Genomic DNA, 17,123 nt, shown 5'->3' on the forward strand with positions numbered 1-17,123 from the left:
ACAATTACACATATTGTTTGGAAGGCTATACACAAAACTCTAGTGATTATTTCAGAACACTGGGATGAGGGAGGGAGAAATTTTTTATTTTTACTTTTTACAATTTTTGCTTTGTATGTTGCTGGAAAAATTTTTTTCAGGCATGTCAGGAGACTGTCAGAGCTCCCTCAGGCGATGTGGGTCCCCCACTGCTGCAAAGTCAATCACGTTTGTCTTTGGGAAGCCAATTCCCTCTTCTACGGACTTGCCCTGGATTCAGGACCCTTGTCCCCCACAGACATCCTCACACTCGGAAGATCCTACTTTCCTCTGGAGACCCTCCCACGGCCCTTGTTCGTACATCTGCAGGCAGCACAGAGGAAATTAGCCAATGGCTCAGTCCCGTCACATCTGCATTTACAAAGGACAATGCAGGTTGATGGCCATAAATAGCACAAAAGCCAGCCTTTCAAGAAGGGCGTGGGGCCAGCAGAGTTTCCTAGGACAGTCTGTTCCTGAATCACTCAGGGAGCATCTTAAAAATGGGCTCCTCTGAGCCCCTCCCACAAACACTGAATCAGAGGGTGGGGTCTAGAAATCTGCATTTTATAAGCTCCCCCCACCTCCCTTTGTGATTCTCTTGCCCACTGAAGCTCCATAGCCCTGCGGAAGAGGGGGAGAGGAGAGGAGAGGAGGGGAGGGGAGGGGAGGAGAGGGGATGGGAGGGGAGGGGAGAGGAGGGGAGGGGAGGGGAGGAGAGGGCATGGGAGGGGAGGGGAGGGGAGAGGAGGGGAGGGGAGGGGAGGAGAGGGCATGGGAGGGGAGGGGAGGAGAGGGGAGGGGAGGGGAGGGGAGGGGAAGGGAGGGGAGGGGAGGGGAGGGGAAGGGATGGGAGAGGAGGGGAGGAGAGGGGAAGGGATGGGAGGGGAGGGGAGGGGAGGGGAGGGGAAGGGAGGGGAGGGGAGGGGAGGGGAAGGGAGGGGAGAGGAGGGGAGGGGAGGGGAAGGGAGGGGAGAGGAGGGGAGGAGAGGGGAAGGGATGGGAGAGGAGAGGAGGGGAGGGGAGGAGAGGGGAGGGGAGGGGAGAGGAGGAGAGGGGAGGGGAGGGGAGGGGAGGGGAGGAGAGGGGAGGGGAGGGGAGGAGAGGGGAGGGGAGGGGAGGAGAGGGGAGGGGAGGGGAGGAGAGGGGAGGGGAGGGGAGATGAGGGGAGGGGAGGGGAGGGGAGGAGAGGGGATGGGAGGGGAAGGGAGGGGAGAGTGTGGCGGCCGGACACTTTCCCTGCCCCTCCACAGCTTCTACCTTTATTCTGCACACACAGGAGGACCCACCCTGTTTCCTGATAATATCAGCCCAGGAAGCTTTAAGTCTTGACCTTGAGAGTCCCACAAAGACCCTGTATAGAGAAGAGAGAAGAAATGCCAAAGGGTGGGAAACTAGCATCACTTTGTAACAATAAATTTCTATCCATAGATGCATTTTTCTGTAGACTTATCTATATCTGGGGAGCATCTTTCCGGCATGGTCCTCCCTGCCCTGACTTCCATCAGCCAGAATGGCTGATCACCACCAATTATCTATTTAATAGGAATAAAATTTAAAAACAATCAACATTTGATCCTTAAATGGCATCTGAAGAGACAGCTTTGACAATAACCCCAGTGGATGGCCATCAAATGCTATGTTAATACAAGAGGCTCTTAGTTTTTAAAGGCAACAATGGCATCTTAGAGTAAGAAGACTAAGGGTAGAGCCCTGGGACTGCTACTCTCCACTTGCTAATATATCAGAAACAAACAAACAAGAAACAAACAAAGCTACTAATGGAGATGGTGCCAGAGTAGCTTCTCCCTGTTTCTAGAGGGTCTGGATCGTAAAATACTAGAAGCTCAGATTTGCCCTTGGGGAGAGCCTTCCTTTGTTCTCTAGGTCAGTGGTTCTGAAAATTGGCTGCATTCGGGGCCTATCAAAATATTTATTCCCCGTCTTCCATCACCAGAGACTCTAATGTCCTTGGTCTGGGGTGTGGTTTGGGCACTGGGATTCTTTTTAAAGCTCCCCAGCTGATGTAGTGCAGCCAAAGTTGAGCCAACTGCTTTTAAGAGAGTCTTTTTAGGTCCACAGAAGGAAGGCAAGATGTCCCCTCCAGGTAGCCCTGAGCCAGGGGATAATTCTAACACAGTTGCTTCAGGCTGAGCTGGTGAACACATCGCAGCCCATGCTGGGGGCCCTCCATGTCACATCCCAGGAACCCACCCCCTTTTTCTGCTGTAGCTTCATCAGGTAGTTCAGTGTGAACTTGACACTCCCACCTCAAGGACTACTCTTTCAACGTTCTGTCTCAGACCTTCTCGGAGCAAAAGGAGCACCCAGCTGATGGAGGAGAGAGCAGGCATGCAGTGCGCCGGCTCAAACTGTGTCCTTTGGACAATAAAGGGAAGAGTGACTCCTAAGGTTTGGAGAACTGGCGTTGCAATGGCTGTGTGGCTTTTCACAAATCATTTAACCTCTCCCATTCGTAGTCTCCTTATCTGTGAGTAGGGCTAATCATATTTAATACGGACTTTTGTCTTCAGCATTAAACAACATAAAGAATGTGAAAGTACTTGCTTAAAAGGAGGTGCTCAAAACATTAAAAATTTTTACCTTACTTCCAACCCAAATAACCCTGTAAGATAATTAAGGCAGTCCATGTTGTCATCATCTTGTGGGGCTAAAGCAAATCTAGAAAGTTTAAGTGACAGATCTCAAATTTCAAAGGGTATCAATGGCAAAACCAGGTCAGGAACTCAGATCTCTTGGCTACTACCAGTCACTTCCTTTTCCCTATTTTGTATTGTGCTGGGATCTTTTCCTCAAAAGACAGTAGGAATTTTCAACTTATTGACTAATATTAGAAGAAGAAAAAACAAAAAAAGCTAATGGAACAGAAAATATTTTCCTTCAAGTAAAAGGCACTTTGACTAAGTGACAAGTACAGTCATTTGGTTTAGGATATGTTATTTAAACAAACATGCTGCTTAATGACTACCTGGCAATTGCCCAGTGCTCAATTCCTTTTAAATGATATAACCCGGCCTCAACTCCCCTCACAATGCCTCCATCTCTACAGTTCTCTGGGTCTGTTTGTTTCTGGACGACATTGAATCTCTCAGAATTGTGTCTCCCCTCACAATGCCTCCATCTCTACAGTTCTCTGGGTCTGTTTGCTTCTGGACGACATTGAATCTCTCAGAATTGTGTTTGAAAAACTAGCATTGACTTACATCAAGCCTGTGCACTCTCTGCATCTACCCCAGGCTCTCACTTGGGGCCTTTGGGCTGATGTAACTGGTCAGTTTGCACAATTAGTCAAGTCATTCTAAGGGCCACTTGTCTGATGGGGGCACCAGCCGACCCGGTGGCTGCATCGCAACCAGACTTGGCTTTTTTTTTTTTTTTCCGGTACGCGGGCCTCTCACTGTTGTGGCCTCTCCCGTTGCGGAGCACAGGCTCCGGACGCGCAGGCCCAGCGGCCATGGCACACGGGCCCAGCCGCTCCACGGCATGTGGGATCTTCCTGGACCGGGGCATGAACCCGCGTCCCCTGCATCCGCAGGCAGACTCTCAACCACTGCGCCACCAGGGAAGCCCAAGACTTGGCTCTTAATAAGCTCTCTCCACTCAAACAGCCTGGTCTATGTCCTCCTTGTGTTCAAATGCTCAAGTCTCACCTCTCCAGAAAGGGTCTCCTATCCCATCAGCCTGCAGTGATTTTTGCCTTTTGAAACTCAGAGTCACTTGTATTGTTTCATTTGGCATTTATTTAGCATTTGGCGATTTATTTATTTTTACTCTTATTGTTTAATCCTAAACTGTGTTCTATTATTAGTTTCCCTTTCGCTCTGTAAATCTTGTCTCCCCAACGAGACTGCAGTGTTTTTGAGCTTAGAATAATGTCTTACAGTTCTTTTTATTTCCCCACAGAGCACCCACAGTACTAGAATCACGCTCAGGAAGCACTTGTTGAATAAATGAACGGATGGTGACTGAATTTGGTGGCATTGCAGAATAGCAAGTATTTTATTAGAGGATTCCCAAGGGTTCAAGGTTTATAAACCTTGTGTGTTTTGTAGTATAAGAGTTATGATAGCTTTGTTTGAAAAGAATATGGGAAGTTTCTTCTTGGAAATCACTGCCCTCCAAATTCTGTCTACCATCTTACTCCAAAATTTAAAAAATAACATAAAGTCTCCATAGTATGTTCTATAAAAGCTGAAAAACTGATTTTAAGATTCCTGCAGAAAAAGAAGCTTGGAAAAAAATACCCCCCCAAATTTTTTTTCCATTCTTAGTTTAACAATTCTTATTTAACCTCAGGTGTTAACATCTAAAAAATTATTGAGATATAATTGACACAACATTATGTCATCTTAATTTCAGGTGTACAACATAATGTTTCAATATTTGTCTATATTAGGAAGATCTTAATATTTTTGCATGTACTGTATTTTATCTCCTTTGCTTCCCTTATGAGTATTCAAGGGACCCTCCCTCCCATAAGAAGAACATCCCTGTGATTCTGGTTGGCGACTGACTATTAATTATTCCTCCCACCCTTTACTCAGAACAGTGCTAAGAAGCTCTTTTGCAAATGAATACCCAAACCTTGGTTTGGTTCAAAATTCAAAAGCACAAGCTTTTTTTTTTTTTTTTTTTTTTTTTTTTTGCGGTATGCGGGCCTCTCACTGTTGTGGCCTCTCCCGTTGTGGAGCACAGGCTCTGTACGCACCAGGCTCAGCGGCCATGGCTCACAGGCCCAGCTGCTCCGCGGCATGTGGGATCCTCCCAGACCGGGGCACGAACCCGTGTCCCCTGCATCGGCAGGCAGACTCTCAACCACTGCGCCACCAGGGAAGCCCAAAAGCACAAGCTTTTGATCACAGTTTATCAACTGAATGACATGCCTTGGCCAGTTTGAAAGAACAAATTACTTCAGTTGTGATATTGGGCAGAAAGGCCTGAGGGTGTGGGCACATGGATTGTGCTCACTAAGAAATTAATGAAAGCACAAGGACTAAATAAGTAAGTGGATGGACCATCTGCAGAATTGTCAGAGGGCTCCCCCGGTTTGCTGAACAGTGCTTGCCCATCTTGGGTGTGTACTAGGGATGTGGTCATTGCTGGGTGGCTGAAAGCACAGGGGAGCATATAACTGTAGAATCACAGCAAGGATTGGTATTGGGTTACAGACAGGGATTCACCAAAAGGCAGACTGCTGAGTCGGTAGAAGATACTGAAATTGTATTGAGAAGATTAAGCCAGTGACAATGAACCTCAGGATTAGAGGCTGACACCTGGGCCTCAGCCTGAGCCCGGGACTTACTGCACTCAGAGGGCCCACTTACCAAGACTAGCTTTTTATTTGGCAGAACACACTGGCCAGCCCCTTGGGCAGCCATTCTGTGACACCAGACATACTAACTCTAAAGTGAAGGGGACTCAGGAGCTCACCCGGTCCAATGCCTGCATTTCCCCCCTTTCACTTTTATCGATGAAAAAAAAAATCTAAGCCCAGGTCCATAGTTAGTGGCTTGCAAGACTCAATAATATTTGTTGAATAAATGAATGAAAGTTGGACTCATCTATTTTTGCTGTGACTGCAAATCTAGTCTCCAAACTTAAAGACCTTGACTGTCAGAGAAGTATTGTCCACCCGGGTGGGACCCCATACCCCCAGGATCTCATTAGGACCCAGGGGCAGGGCTCCATCTTTGGGAGAAAGGGGGCAGACAAGGGTGGAGTGGGTTGACTTCTCAGAAGCCCTTCTCTGGAACCATTTTTCCAGCTTACACCCCAGTCTTGACTGTTACTCTCTGCCAAAGTCAGAACATAGGAGCCCCAGATGATGGAAAATGAGGGAACTGGGAGAAAGGGAAGTTTAGTGGCATCAATATCCCACTTCACATCACAGTGTTGTAAAAACTCAGCCTTAGTGGGCTCAGCTATTTACATTAGTGAGTATCCATGTGCCAGGAATCTCTCCCCATCCCCACCCCCCACCCCCACTGCCCTCTCTCTCCCAGAATGGCTCATCTGGGCACCTTGCCTTTCTGAACTATTTTGGCTTTAAAGAAGATGTCATTGTTTTTACTAATTTGAGTGTTGTTTTTCAAGAAACACAGAAAATTGTTACAGCATCTGAACCATTTATCTTCCTAGATTTTGCAGTTACAGCAAAAGTTGATGAGTTGGGAACAGATAAATTCACTAAAATTAGTTGTTTCTGGATACTTAGGTGATGAATAACTTAATAATGCTATAAAATCTATGTACTGTGGTGATAAAATACTATTAAATGCTCAGATAATAATTTAGCTCCAAATGATAAAATTATTTTGAAAGGAAAAAAATCTTATAAGAGAAAAAGAATACTATGAATAAATGAGAAATGAAAGCTTATTCATGGATGGAAAGCCAAGTATCCTTAAGATAACAAAATTCTATTCATATGATAACAATTTAAGTCTTCACAGAATTTTTTGATTTTATGTTTTAGATTTTATAAAATTTGAAACACTGGTTTTAAGATTCCTCCAGAAGAACAAGCAGGAAAAATATCAAAATTGTTTTTTCCAAAAGGATTGATAAAGGATTTAGTGTTTAGGTTTTAAAACAAGTGACAATTACCAAAACTATATGATATTGGGTTAAAAGCAAGAAAAATTATTGTGTAGAATAGATATTTCAACGGTAAATAAAATTATTATAAGAACTTATTAATACATGAACAAAAGAATATACAAATGCAAGAAATAATTATTATTTAATACATGAGGCAATCAAGTCACAGTAAGGAGAATATATTAGATTCACACCTCATATAGTATACTATAATACATTTTGGTCAAAGTAAAATGAAGAACATATAAAGAAAGCTAGAAGAAAATAAGCATATTCTTTCCAATTAAGAAAGAAATACTTTTGATTCCTAATACCTAATTAAACGTAAAATAGTTAGAATATAAAAAAGCAAAAGGGCTTAAAAGATTAAATATAAGTGAGAAAATTATGTTATAAATGTTAAAAGAAAAGCTTTACCATAGAAAATGGAGAATTGATCTAATTATTTAAGATCAATATTCAGCTTTCATTCAAAATGAGGTCACAGGAAATAAATGGAGAGTTTACACCAAGGAAATGCAGACAATAAATCACCACATGGAAAAATGTTCAGTCTCCATAGAAACTAAAGAAATGCAAACAAAAGAACTTTGCAACACCACGGTACATCGATTAAAGGAAGCAGAGGCATCGGCTGTTCAGAGAATGGGCTGTGGAGTAGTCGGATATAGACAAGGATCCTGGCCTTGACACTTTGCAGCTGTGTCTTTGATCAAGGGTCCTACACTCTCAACGTCAGTTTTCTAATCAGTAACAGGAGGCTATTATATACTTACAAGGGTTACTGTGGGGACAAAGTCATTAACGTCAATGACTACAGCATTTGGCACATATTGAATATTTCCATTAATAGTAACAGCAGTGATGGAGTATAGTGATGGGGGTATTGCCGCTGGTGCTGGGGAAGGTGTTGATGGTGTTGGTAGTGAAGATGATAGTAATGGTGGTGTTGGTGACAATCTTGGTGTCGACGCTCCTGGTGAAGGTAATGGTTGGTAGTGCTGGTTTTGGTGGTGGTGGTGTTGACGATGTTGATGACAGCTGATCATGGTGACGGTGAAGGTGACGGTGGTAGTGGGGGATGAGGACTCGTGATGTTAAAAGGTGGTGGTGATGGTAGCAGATCATGGTGATGGTGGTGGTGGTGGATTTGATGATGGTGATGGTAATGAATGGTGGTGAGGGTGGTGGTGGTTTTACTGATGAAGGTGATTGTGATGATGGTGACATTGGTGCCATGGTGGTCGTTGATAAGGTGATGGTGATGGTGGTGGTGGATAAGGATGCTGGTTGTGGTATTGATGGTGACGGTAGCTGATGATATTAATGGTTCTGTTTTTGCTTGTGTTGATGAAGGTGATGATGACGGTAGTGGTTGTGATGTTGGGGGCAGTGGTCGTGATGGTGGTGTGGCCAAAAAAATGTTAAAATAACTACCATTCTTGGTGGATAAATCAGAAAAACGAAGTGTTAAAAATTCAGTGCTATTGGCCTCATAATTTATTCTGTAGTCTTTCTGGAAAGCAATTTAGAAATATATAACAAAGGATATAATATATTGTACACTTTGATATAGTAATTAAACTCTTGGGAATACACATCAGAAAAATATCTCCCAAATTAAAAATGGCCTGGAAATGGGATAGCCGTGCTCTTTATAACTGGGAACAATCCAAAGCCTCAACAACAGGGAAATGACTAAGCAAATCATGATACATCAAGATGATGGAATAATATCATGCAATTATTTAAAGTGAAACATGAGGAAATATGCATATAAAAATGACATTAGACCAACACAAAACCATGTGTTTAGTCAGTGTGTTTCTACCGAAGAACAGAAGAAAATATAAATACATGTGCTTAGAGCTCAATAAAGGTTTACGAATTAAGTTTTTCCCTTTTTATATTCTTGCTCAATAGACTCTATTTAGGAAAGGTCATGATTAAACTCAGGCTATACCTCACTCCAAATAACTGGTCGCTAACTGACTGGTTCTGGAGTCCATTTATCACCTGTCTTAGTCCCCGTCCCAACTCTCATTTTATCCTCATAATGGTTAGAAAGAGCTTTCAAAACCTAACAACTTTTTTGTTTCAAAGCTCCACCCCAAAAAAAGAGGTCAAAAAAGAACCTAGAGGTATGTATGTATGTATCAATTAAGTATGTATCAATTAATTTGAATGTGAGTTAGGTTTGTGGTTGAATATAAAAATCCCACAGGTATTGCTAAGTTGTGAAATTGGGAGTACTTACTTGACTTCTCTGTGTCTCCATTTCTCCAGCTGTAAAATGGTAATGACAATAGTAGCAAATTCATTGAGTGTTGTGAGGGTTAAGTAAGGGGCTCCATGTAAAACATGGCAGAGTGCCTGGCACAGAGTAAGTTAATGTCCATTATTATTTGTATTGAATACAATCATTGCTATTATTATATGTACTCTTCCATAAAGTACCAAGAGCTCTAGACCAGAAACAAAAGCATTGAGTTTCCAACTAATTTATACAATGAGAGGGTTAGTTCAGGTGATTTGTGACATTCTGTGTCTAGGAAAGAATAATGTTTTCTTTATTTTTGCTTCATGTCAAGAAGAATAATAAACTCAAGAAATAGAAACTAAAATGGACTTCCTCCAAAACTCTTATTTTTAAAAAATTAAATATTGAATTAACAAAATACTAAAGTTTACCTTGCTTAAATATTCTGAACATTTTCTTTACTCTCTTAATGGAAGCACCAAAAAGACTGTATTTCTTCTTCAAATGTTAATTATCATTGAAATAAATAATAGCTGCTTTCTCTAAGTTGGACTTAATAATTTTTTTTCAATAACTTCCTGCTTGACTTGAGTTTCTGTATCTTCAATTTTTCACCAGGGTTTTTGTTTTTTCTGGAGTTTTAAAATTTTTCAAAACAAATTCAATTTCAATTCCCATTAAGATAGAAAAAAGGATGCAAGGACCACTTAAGAAGCAGGCAGGTAATGTAGGCCCTAGGAAGTACGGCGCCCCCAGGTGTTCACCCAGGCGTTTTTCATACTCTTACGTCCTCAATAGAGACATGCCTCTGAAAATCCCTAGAGGGCGCTGTTTTCCGACTTGTTTTCACCTCCCCCTTGTTTTCTCAATTGGGAAAGGGAAGAAAGAGTGAAGTAAAGGAAACACAGAGACTGTCCACGCCCAAGGGGAACGAGAGTATGGAGACTAAGTTTCTGTTTCCCCGGTGAGGATGCAGAAGCCCAGAGAAGTGCGGTGCTTGGCCAAGGTCACTCTGCTATTCATTAGAAGTAGACAGAAAGCTAGAATCCAGACCTCAGACCCAGACCTTCTCCGCTCCACCACTTGCCCATTTCAATGGGTAAAACACAATATCCATCAGGCGGGAACCTTGAACACACACTTTCTCCCTTGCTTTATAGTTTTTGTTTCCAAGGAGCACTGTCGATGACTGACAAGCAGGGATATATTTAAAAGTGTATAATTCACCGGGATTTTCTACCTTGTGACTCTACCCAGCCTGCTCATAAATCACACCTAATGATTTTGCCTCATTAGCACCAACAGAGTTCGTTGCTGCTACTGGATGGGATGGTGATGATGAGACCATTGATGATGATGCTGATGCTGATGATGCTGATAGCTAACATTTACTGAGCACCTTCCGTAGGCCAGGTACTGGGCTAGGTGCTTTACATACCTCTCTAGAAATATACATAAATTTGGAAATTTCACGCAGTGATTCTGAATCCTTTTGCTTTCGTTACTGTTATGAACTTTCAGGGCACAGGTAAAATGTAAATGGAGACTTGCCGCCCACCTGGAGAACTGGGAATCTAGATTCCTTCGGGTGACCTGAATGAGGATGTTTTGGGGAACTGGATTCTCTCATTAAACAGTGATAGATTTCATAGGGTTTGTCTTTGCGGGACCATAGAGGTACTGAAGGTGTAAAAATGCATCTCCAGTAATTCCTAGGGTTAGAACACCATGAATAAAAGCTACATTCTAAGTTTTATCCTGTTGAAGCCAAAGAAAGTGAGAAATTCTCAGCTTGAATTCGAAATGGATCTGGAAAAATCATCGAACAATGAAAATCAAATGCAAAACTCTCTCCTAAATCATCAAGGCTGTGGGAATTCATTTGCTGTGTTTGCAGACTTCATTCTTGGGCACTCAGCTTCCCCAGAACCCCGCTGGCACCTAGCACACTTTCCATAAATAAATAATTCTGAGTTTGCTGACCTGGAGCAGTGAGGAGGCAGCTGCCCCTTCTCCACCCTGCTCTCCTCTGAGAGTAAAACGCCCTCTTACATTTTTAATGCCACTCCCAAGACTCTGTGTCAAGTTTCCACAAAGTTTGCCAGAGTAATTAGCTGCCTCTTTTTAATAGGCAGTTCCAAGTGTTCAGAAAATAAACAAATTTGACAACAATCTTTTTTTAATTAAAAAAAAATCATGACTCAACACAGTTGATTTTACACTTTCGGAAAGATTGGCTTCTATAATTTTACCACCTGGCCTGACACACTGAAATTTACCTTATTTAATACCATAACAACAAAGTTATTATTATTTTTCTTACTTCCTTCTCTTCCTTCCGCTCACAGATATGGGAAGCATGACTTACCCTAGACTGACTCAGAGAGAGTGTGACCTCATAAAGCACTCACAGAGGCGGGGTCTCAGGGGCTCCATTCTCCATGATGCTGGGTACCAAGAAACCATTGGCCTTCTGGGCAACAAGATAGTGTTATGTGTAAATTTGGGGATCTTATGTGTAAATTTACTTAATGCCATTGGGTCCATGGTTCCTTGCATATCAAACAAGATAACCAAAATCAGAAGCACTAAGCCAGATAAAATGAATTTCATTATTATTCAAATTCAAGGTTATTTTATTCTATTTTTAAAAAACTATATCTAATTTTAAAAATGTAGTAAGTAATCTATAAATTGTGAATAATCTAAAAATTATAGAGAGATACAAAGAAGAAAAAAATGGCAAGGGCTAACTATGCAAATATAACCCCTGTTAACAATTCTCTCTCTCTGTGTTCTACACAAGATTTTTTATTTGTTTACATGCTGCAAAATTGAAATCATACCGTATTACCAGTTGGTATGTATCAAGATCCCACGATCTTCCACATCTTCTTCTTTCCTATTAAATAGTATCCAAAAAATTTCTACCACGCCCTAGACATTGGAAGTCCTGAATAATTGTGTGATGAATATAAATATTTCATTATTATTTCATTATTATTATTTCATTATTACCTTCAAATACAAATTTCACAGTCACCTTAACTGTGTACAGACAGGTGCAGACACTTTGGGATAGGTAGGTGGGAGCAGGGCTGGGGGGATAGAGCTGAGAAGAACGATGCCTGAATTACCCCCTTAGCTTCCTGAATTATCTTCTCTACAAAGACTCTGAGTGAATGTCAGTTTGCATAGAAGGTAAACAAAGTGGACTTGATTTCCAGAGAGGACTCTTGCCTCATTTCCCAATAAGTGTGCCAGTTTCCTTAACTCTGACTTGTAATTTTGCCTGTGGGACTTTGGTTCCCTCCACTGTGCCATGAAGATTATCTCCAAGGCTCCTTTCTCCTCTGACAGTCTCTGCTGCCATCTGGTCTGCCTCACTTAAAGACCTTCCTAGTCAAAGTAAAGTTATCAGCAAGACAGGCTCATGCATTCTACCTTAATGGAAACAAAAGAAACATGATGAAGGATTAATACAGTGTCCCCAAAACAACCTGTGACCCTTGTCTAACAGTGCCAAGAGGGTGGAAAGTCAAAAGCCTCTTTACTGTCTGACCACCTGGGACTGAATGCCTGTCCTGGGATTAGACATTTTACATAAGCCCATATGGTCATCAGTGTGGTCACCAGAGACCCCACTGCTCACCTGAAAACTGTGTTTTTTACGTTTAGTTGGTGTATTCCCCAGGCAAAGCCCTTTGAAGCAGAATCCATTTAAAGTAGTTTTAATGTCCTTCTTTTAATAACAGTGAGTTTCTTAAATGGAAGCATCTGGCAGTGAGATCTCTCACACAGGAGGCATTTATTCCTAACAGGCAGCATGGATTCGGGCGGGAGGCACGTGTCTGTACAGCGTGCCTAGAGCAAGTGTGGAGTCCATGATGGCCCAGTCTTCGTGTATGTGACTGTTGAAAGATCAGGACAGAGACAATCTGGGTCTATATACTGGGTCGGTATAGGAAGGTGCTTAGCAACCTGTGACCTAACCCAAGCAGTTTTTATTGTGACACTAATAAAACTCAAAATCCTTGACACACTCCCCCCACCCCTTGCATTCATCTCTTCCAAGGCTCAGAAAGGACCTACCATAGTGTTCACGTGATCTTGTTTTTTTAAAATTTGCAAACATAAGATATTTGAGCTGCAATTGGGTGAGACCAGTGTTTTTCCATTACAGCTTCACCTCTGTTACATTGTCTAGTATCAGGTGATACTGAAGTGGCCATGGTCATTTTGGGGACTTCACTTAATTTTGGGGATATATTTAGTTTGGGTTTAGTGGGAGATAATTGTGTGGTCCTAAGTCATTTCTGGTAATATTATTGTTAGCTCTCTTCATGAAGGACTAGCTTCTAGTAAGACTCTTGCAGTCCCGTGTGCTGACTTACCCAGGTCATGACACAAAGGTGCAAGGTCAGAGGTCATATTGCGATATAAATTTGTGCTAAGGCACCAGGCATCAGAGGTACGTGGGTGATAGAGGAGAATCAAGGTTTGAAATACACAAAGTCATAAGGTAGTCTCTGGTAAGTTCCCCCATTCATCAGATGCATAAAATTGCAACCAGAGGACTTTGTTCTCACCAATGCCTGGTCAAACAGAGGTTTTCTCCCATCAGGAATATACTCAATAATGCAGCATATACAATAATAAATTCACTATACATTTTTAAGGGGAAGTAGCCAAAATAGACTTTATGTATTTATAGCATGTAAACCTGTAGTAGTTCTATAACTAGTTGCATCTTTGCATCCCAACCATCAATACTAAAAATCATATATTGATCGATTGTTCTAGTGGAGGAATTAGATTTTCTTTCATTTCTCCCATAAAAAAAGTATATTTACAAAGTCCTTGTCCAACAAGGAAGCAGTCAAAATGTGTGCAGTCAAAAAAAACCCAGGGAAAAAAGTATCGTAGGTGTGTGTTAGGGACTTAATAAAACATGGTTACTTTTCTGAATTTTTTGATATCTGTGGTATTTGACAGCTTTTTTTTAAGTTTCTCATTTGTTTGATTTCTTTTCTCATTATAAATAAATATTCACTTCTGTGTCTAGTTTTATATTTGTAAATTTGGATCCGTTTGTGGAGGACGGTTCCCTGATTAGACAAGCCTTCTGGCCTCACGAATCCAGGATCTGTCCTCGTTCTTAACCTAACCCTTGGTGTGGGAATATTTTCAACCTCAGCCTCTTCTCCATCCTCCTCATTTCAAATGCTCTTTCTATCTGCTCCCTGGCCTCCTATCCAGCTTACATCCCTCTCCTCCCAGCCTCCTTATTGCAAATCTCACTTTTTCTGCCTGCATTGCACCACCCAGCAGGGACCCCTGCCCCACGCTCTTCCTCAGCTCTGTGGTTCCAGTCCAGGTCCTGGAGCCCAAGCCCCGGTCAGGATCTTGGACTCCCTCCTTGCGTGGGAGAGGAGTTCAGGCTGGCAGAGGGGACAGTTCAGGAGAGTTAGCCAATGAGAAGTTGACAGCTTGGTCAGGGGCCACTTGTCTCCAGGGAGAAGAAAGGGCAGAGAGCCTGAAACATCATCTCAGTTGGTCATGCCATGGTGGCTTAGCCGTCAGAATTCGTGGTCCAGACAATGGCAACAGCAAGGACAATGGACGCTTCTTGGTTGCAAATGATGCTAAAAGTCATACAAAACTTAACTTGAGAATTCAAATTTGAAAATTTGAAAACCAGAGTGGTCAGAGGCAAGGGAGGAAAACAAATGAGGCTGTTGTTCAAAGGCACTTTCCTAAATGTCTCCTGTATTAATAACCCCAGCAAGTCCTAGGGTAGGTAGATTTGATAAAGATAAGAGGCTGATTACATTACTACTACTTTGCTTTGCAAATGAAGGCTGAGAAAAATGGCTTGGGGGCTGCTCCATGGGACAATTTTTCAAGAGTCACCCTAGACCATTTCATTCACAATCATCTTTGCCATCCTCTCCCCTTCCTAGGACGACAGATGTTTTTCATCCTGTAAATACTGATGTTTTTAACCTATGTCCAAGCATAAAATCTCCCAGGGAGTTGTGACAGTTGTTAGAAAGTGTAATAAAGAAACAAATGTTACAAGTGCTCAGAAGTATTCCTGTGGCAAAGTCCTACCCATGCTTCTACAAGAACTTAATCTTCCATTCCTCCCTCCCTCCCTCCCCCCTTCCTTCCTTCCTTCCTTCCTTCCTTCTTTCCTTTCTTTCTTCCTTCCTTCCTTCTTTCTTCCCTCCCTTCCTTCTTCCTTCCTTCATTCCTCCCTCTCCTCCTCTCTTTTTTTTTTCATTTCTAGCAGGGAAGTTGGATAATGTAGGAGAAATGAAAGTGCTCAACTATTACATGGTCTTCAGAGAGAAGGGGTTTATATTCACTCACATATCAAGTAGAATAACATATAATTAAAAACATGGGCTTTGGAAACCAACAGATCCAGGTATGAGACCCACTTTCAATAGAGCCTTCAGATCCAGGCAAGAGCCATCAAGCTGGCTGTAAGAATAGGCAGGACTAATTTCATCAAGTGACAAAACACTGGGTTGGCTACATCATCTCAAATAGATTTCATGTAAACTAAATTTTCTTTTCTTTGTCACTAATTAGATTTTTTAAAATATAAATTTATTTATTTTTGGCTACGTTGGGTCCTCGTTGCTGCGTGCAGGCTTTCTCTAGTTGTGGCGAGCAGGGGCTACTCTCCGTTGCGATGCGTGGGCTTCTCATTGCGGTGGCTTCTCTTTGTTGCAGAGCACAGGATCTAAGCGCCTGGGCTTCAGTAGTTGTGGCACGTGGGCTCAGTAGTTGTGGCTCATGGGCTCTAGAGCTCAGGCTCAGTAGTTGTGGCACACCGGCTTAGTTGCTCTGCGGCATGTGGGATCTTCCCAGACCAGGGCTCGAAGCCGTGTCCCCTGCATTGGCAGGTGGATCCTTTTTTTTTAATATATATATAAATTTATTTATTTATTTTTGGCCGTGTTGGGTCTTTGTTGCTGTGTGTGGGCTTTCTCTCGTTGCAGCAAGCGGGAGATACTCTTCATTGCGGTGGGCTGGCTTCTCATTGCGGTGGCTTCTCTTGTTGCAGAGCACGGGCTCTAGGTGCACAGGCTTCAGTAGCTGTGGCACGTGGGCTCAGTAGTTGTGGCTTGTGGGCTCTAGAGCGCAGGCTCAGTAGTTGTGGTGCACAGGTTTAGTTGCTCCTCGGCATGTGGGATCTTCCCGGACCAAGGCTCGAACCCGTGTCCCCTGCATTGGGAGGCGGACTCCCAACCAATGCGCCACCAGCGAAGCCCACTAATTAGTTTTTGATGTGCTGTATAAATAGCTTCAGTCAGAAAGATTAAGATGCATTGATTCCACTATATGGGATGTTATAGTTACTGTTTTCAAAGTATTGGGAAATTCTGGGTTAAACAAGGTTCAAGTTTTCTTAACTAATTTTTCTGCTCCTTTATAGGCTAATGTGCACTGTGGATTTGCAAGAGGAGGAAGTAGTAGGTCTTGTTTCTCAAATTTTTTTAGCCAGAGGATCCATTTTTGGGTGGAGTATGTCAAGGATGTGTGTTCCGTGGGATATACCTTCAGACATAATCACCAGTCTTAGGAGATCACACTGTGACTACTGCCCACACGTATCCTCAACAGTAAACCATTTTTGAGCCACATGGATCTCATCAGCCTATTTATTTAGTTGCCCATTAATCTACTTCTGTGTTTCTTTGGGTCCCTGTGGATCCCTGTACCACACCCCTATGCAGAGCCACCAAAACGAATCTTCTCAACTGTCCTTGCTTTGTGGGCAGAATACCGCAGGGTGGTACACCCACCCTTCACACTGTTGAATATCCTGCTCTGGTTCTGGTTCTTTGGTTAAACTGAATTTTCCAACATAAACTAAAAAGAGAAGTCTTTCTAAAAAGATTTTTTAAGAAATGGAAACCAAGACAATATGCCATTTGTCCAAACAGAATAAACTTGGCATCCTGAGATGTTCAACCACATCACTTCATCACATCTCCTAATGGGAGAGAGTGCCCACTAATTGCCGAGATAGAATCATCCCCATCTTAGGGCAGAGTTACTAACAGATGCCAAACCAATTTGCTGCTCTATTTAGAAATTAAAACACTAATAGATGCATGGGCTTTCCAAACACAGGGATAGTATTTCAATACTAAATAAACGTTGTTGCCAGGGAAAGGGATGTTTTCTCTTCTACTTCTTTGCCACA

This window comes from Mesoplodon mirus (genome assembly GCF_964341445.2).
Source record: "Mesoplodon mirus genome assembly, chromosome: 12".
NCBI lineage: Eukaryota > Metazoa > Chordata > Mammalia > Artiodactyla > Ziphiidae > Mesoplodon > Mesoplodon mirus.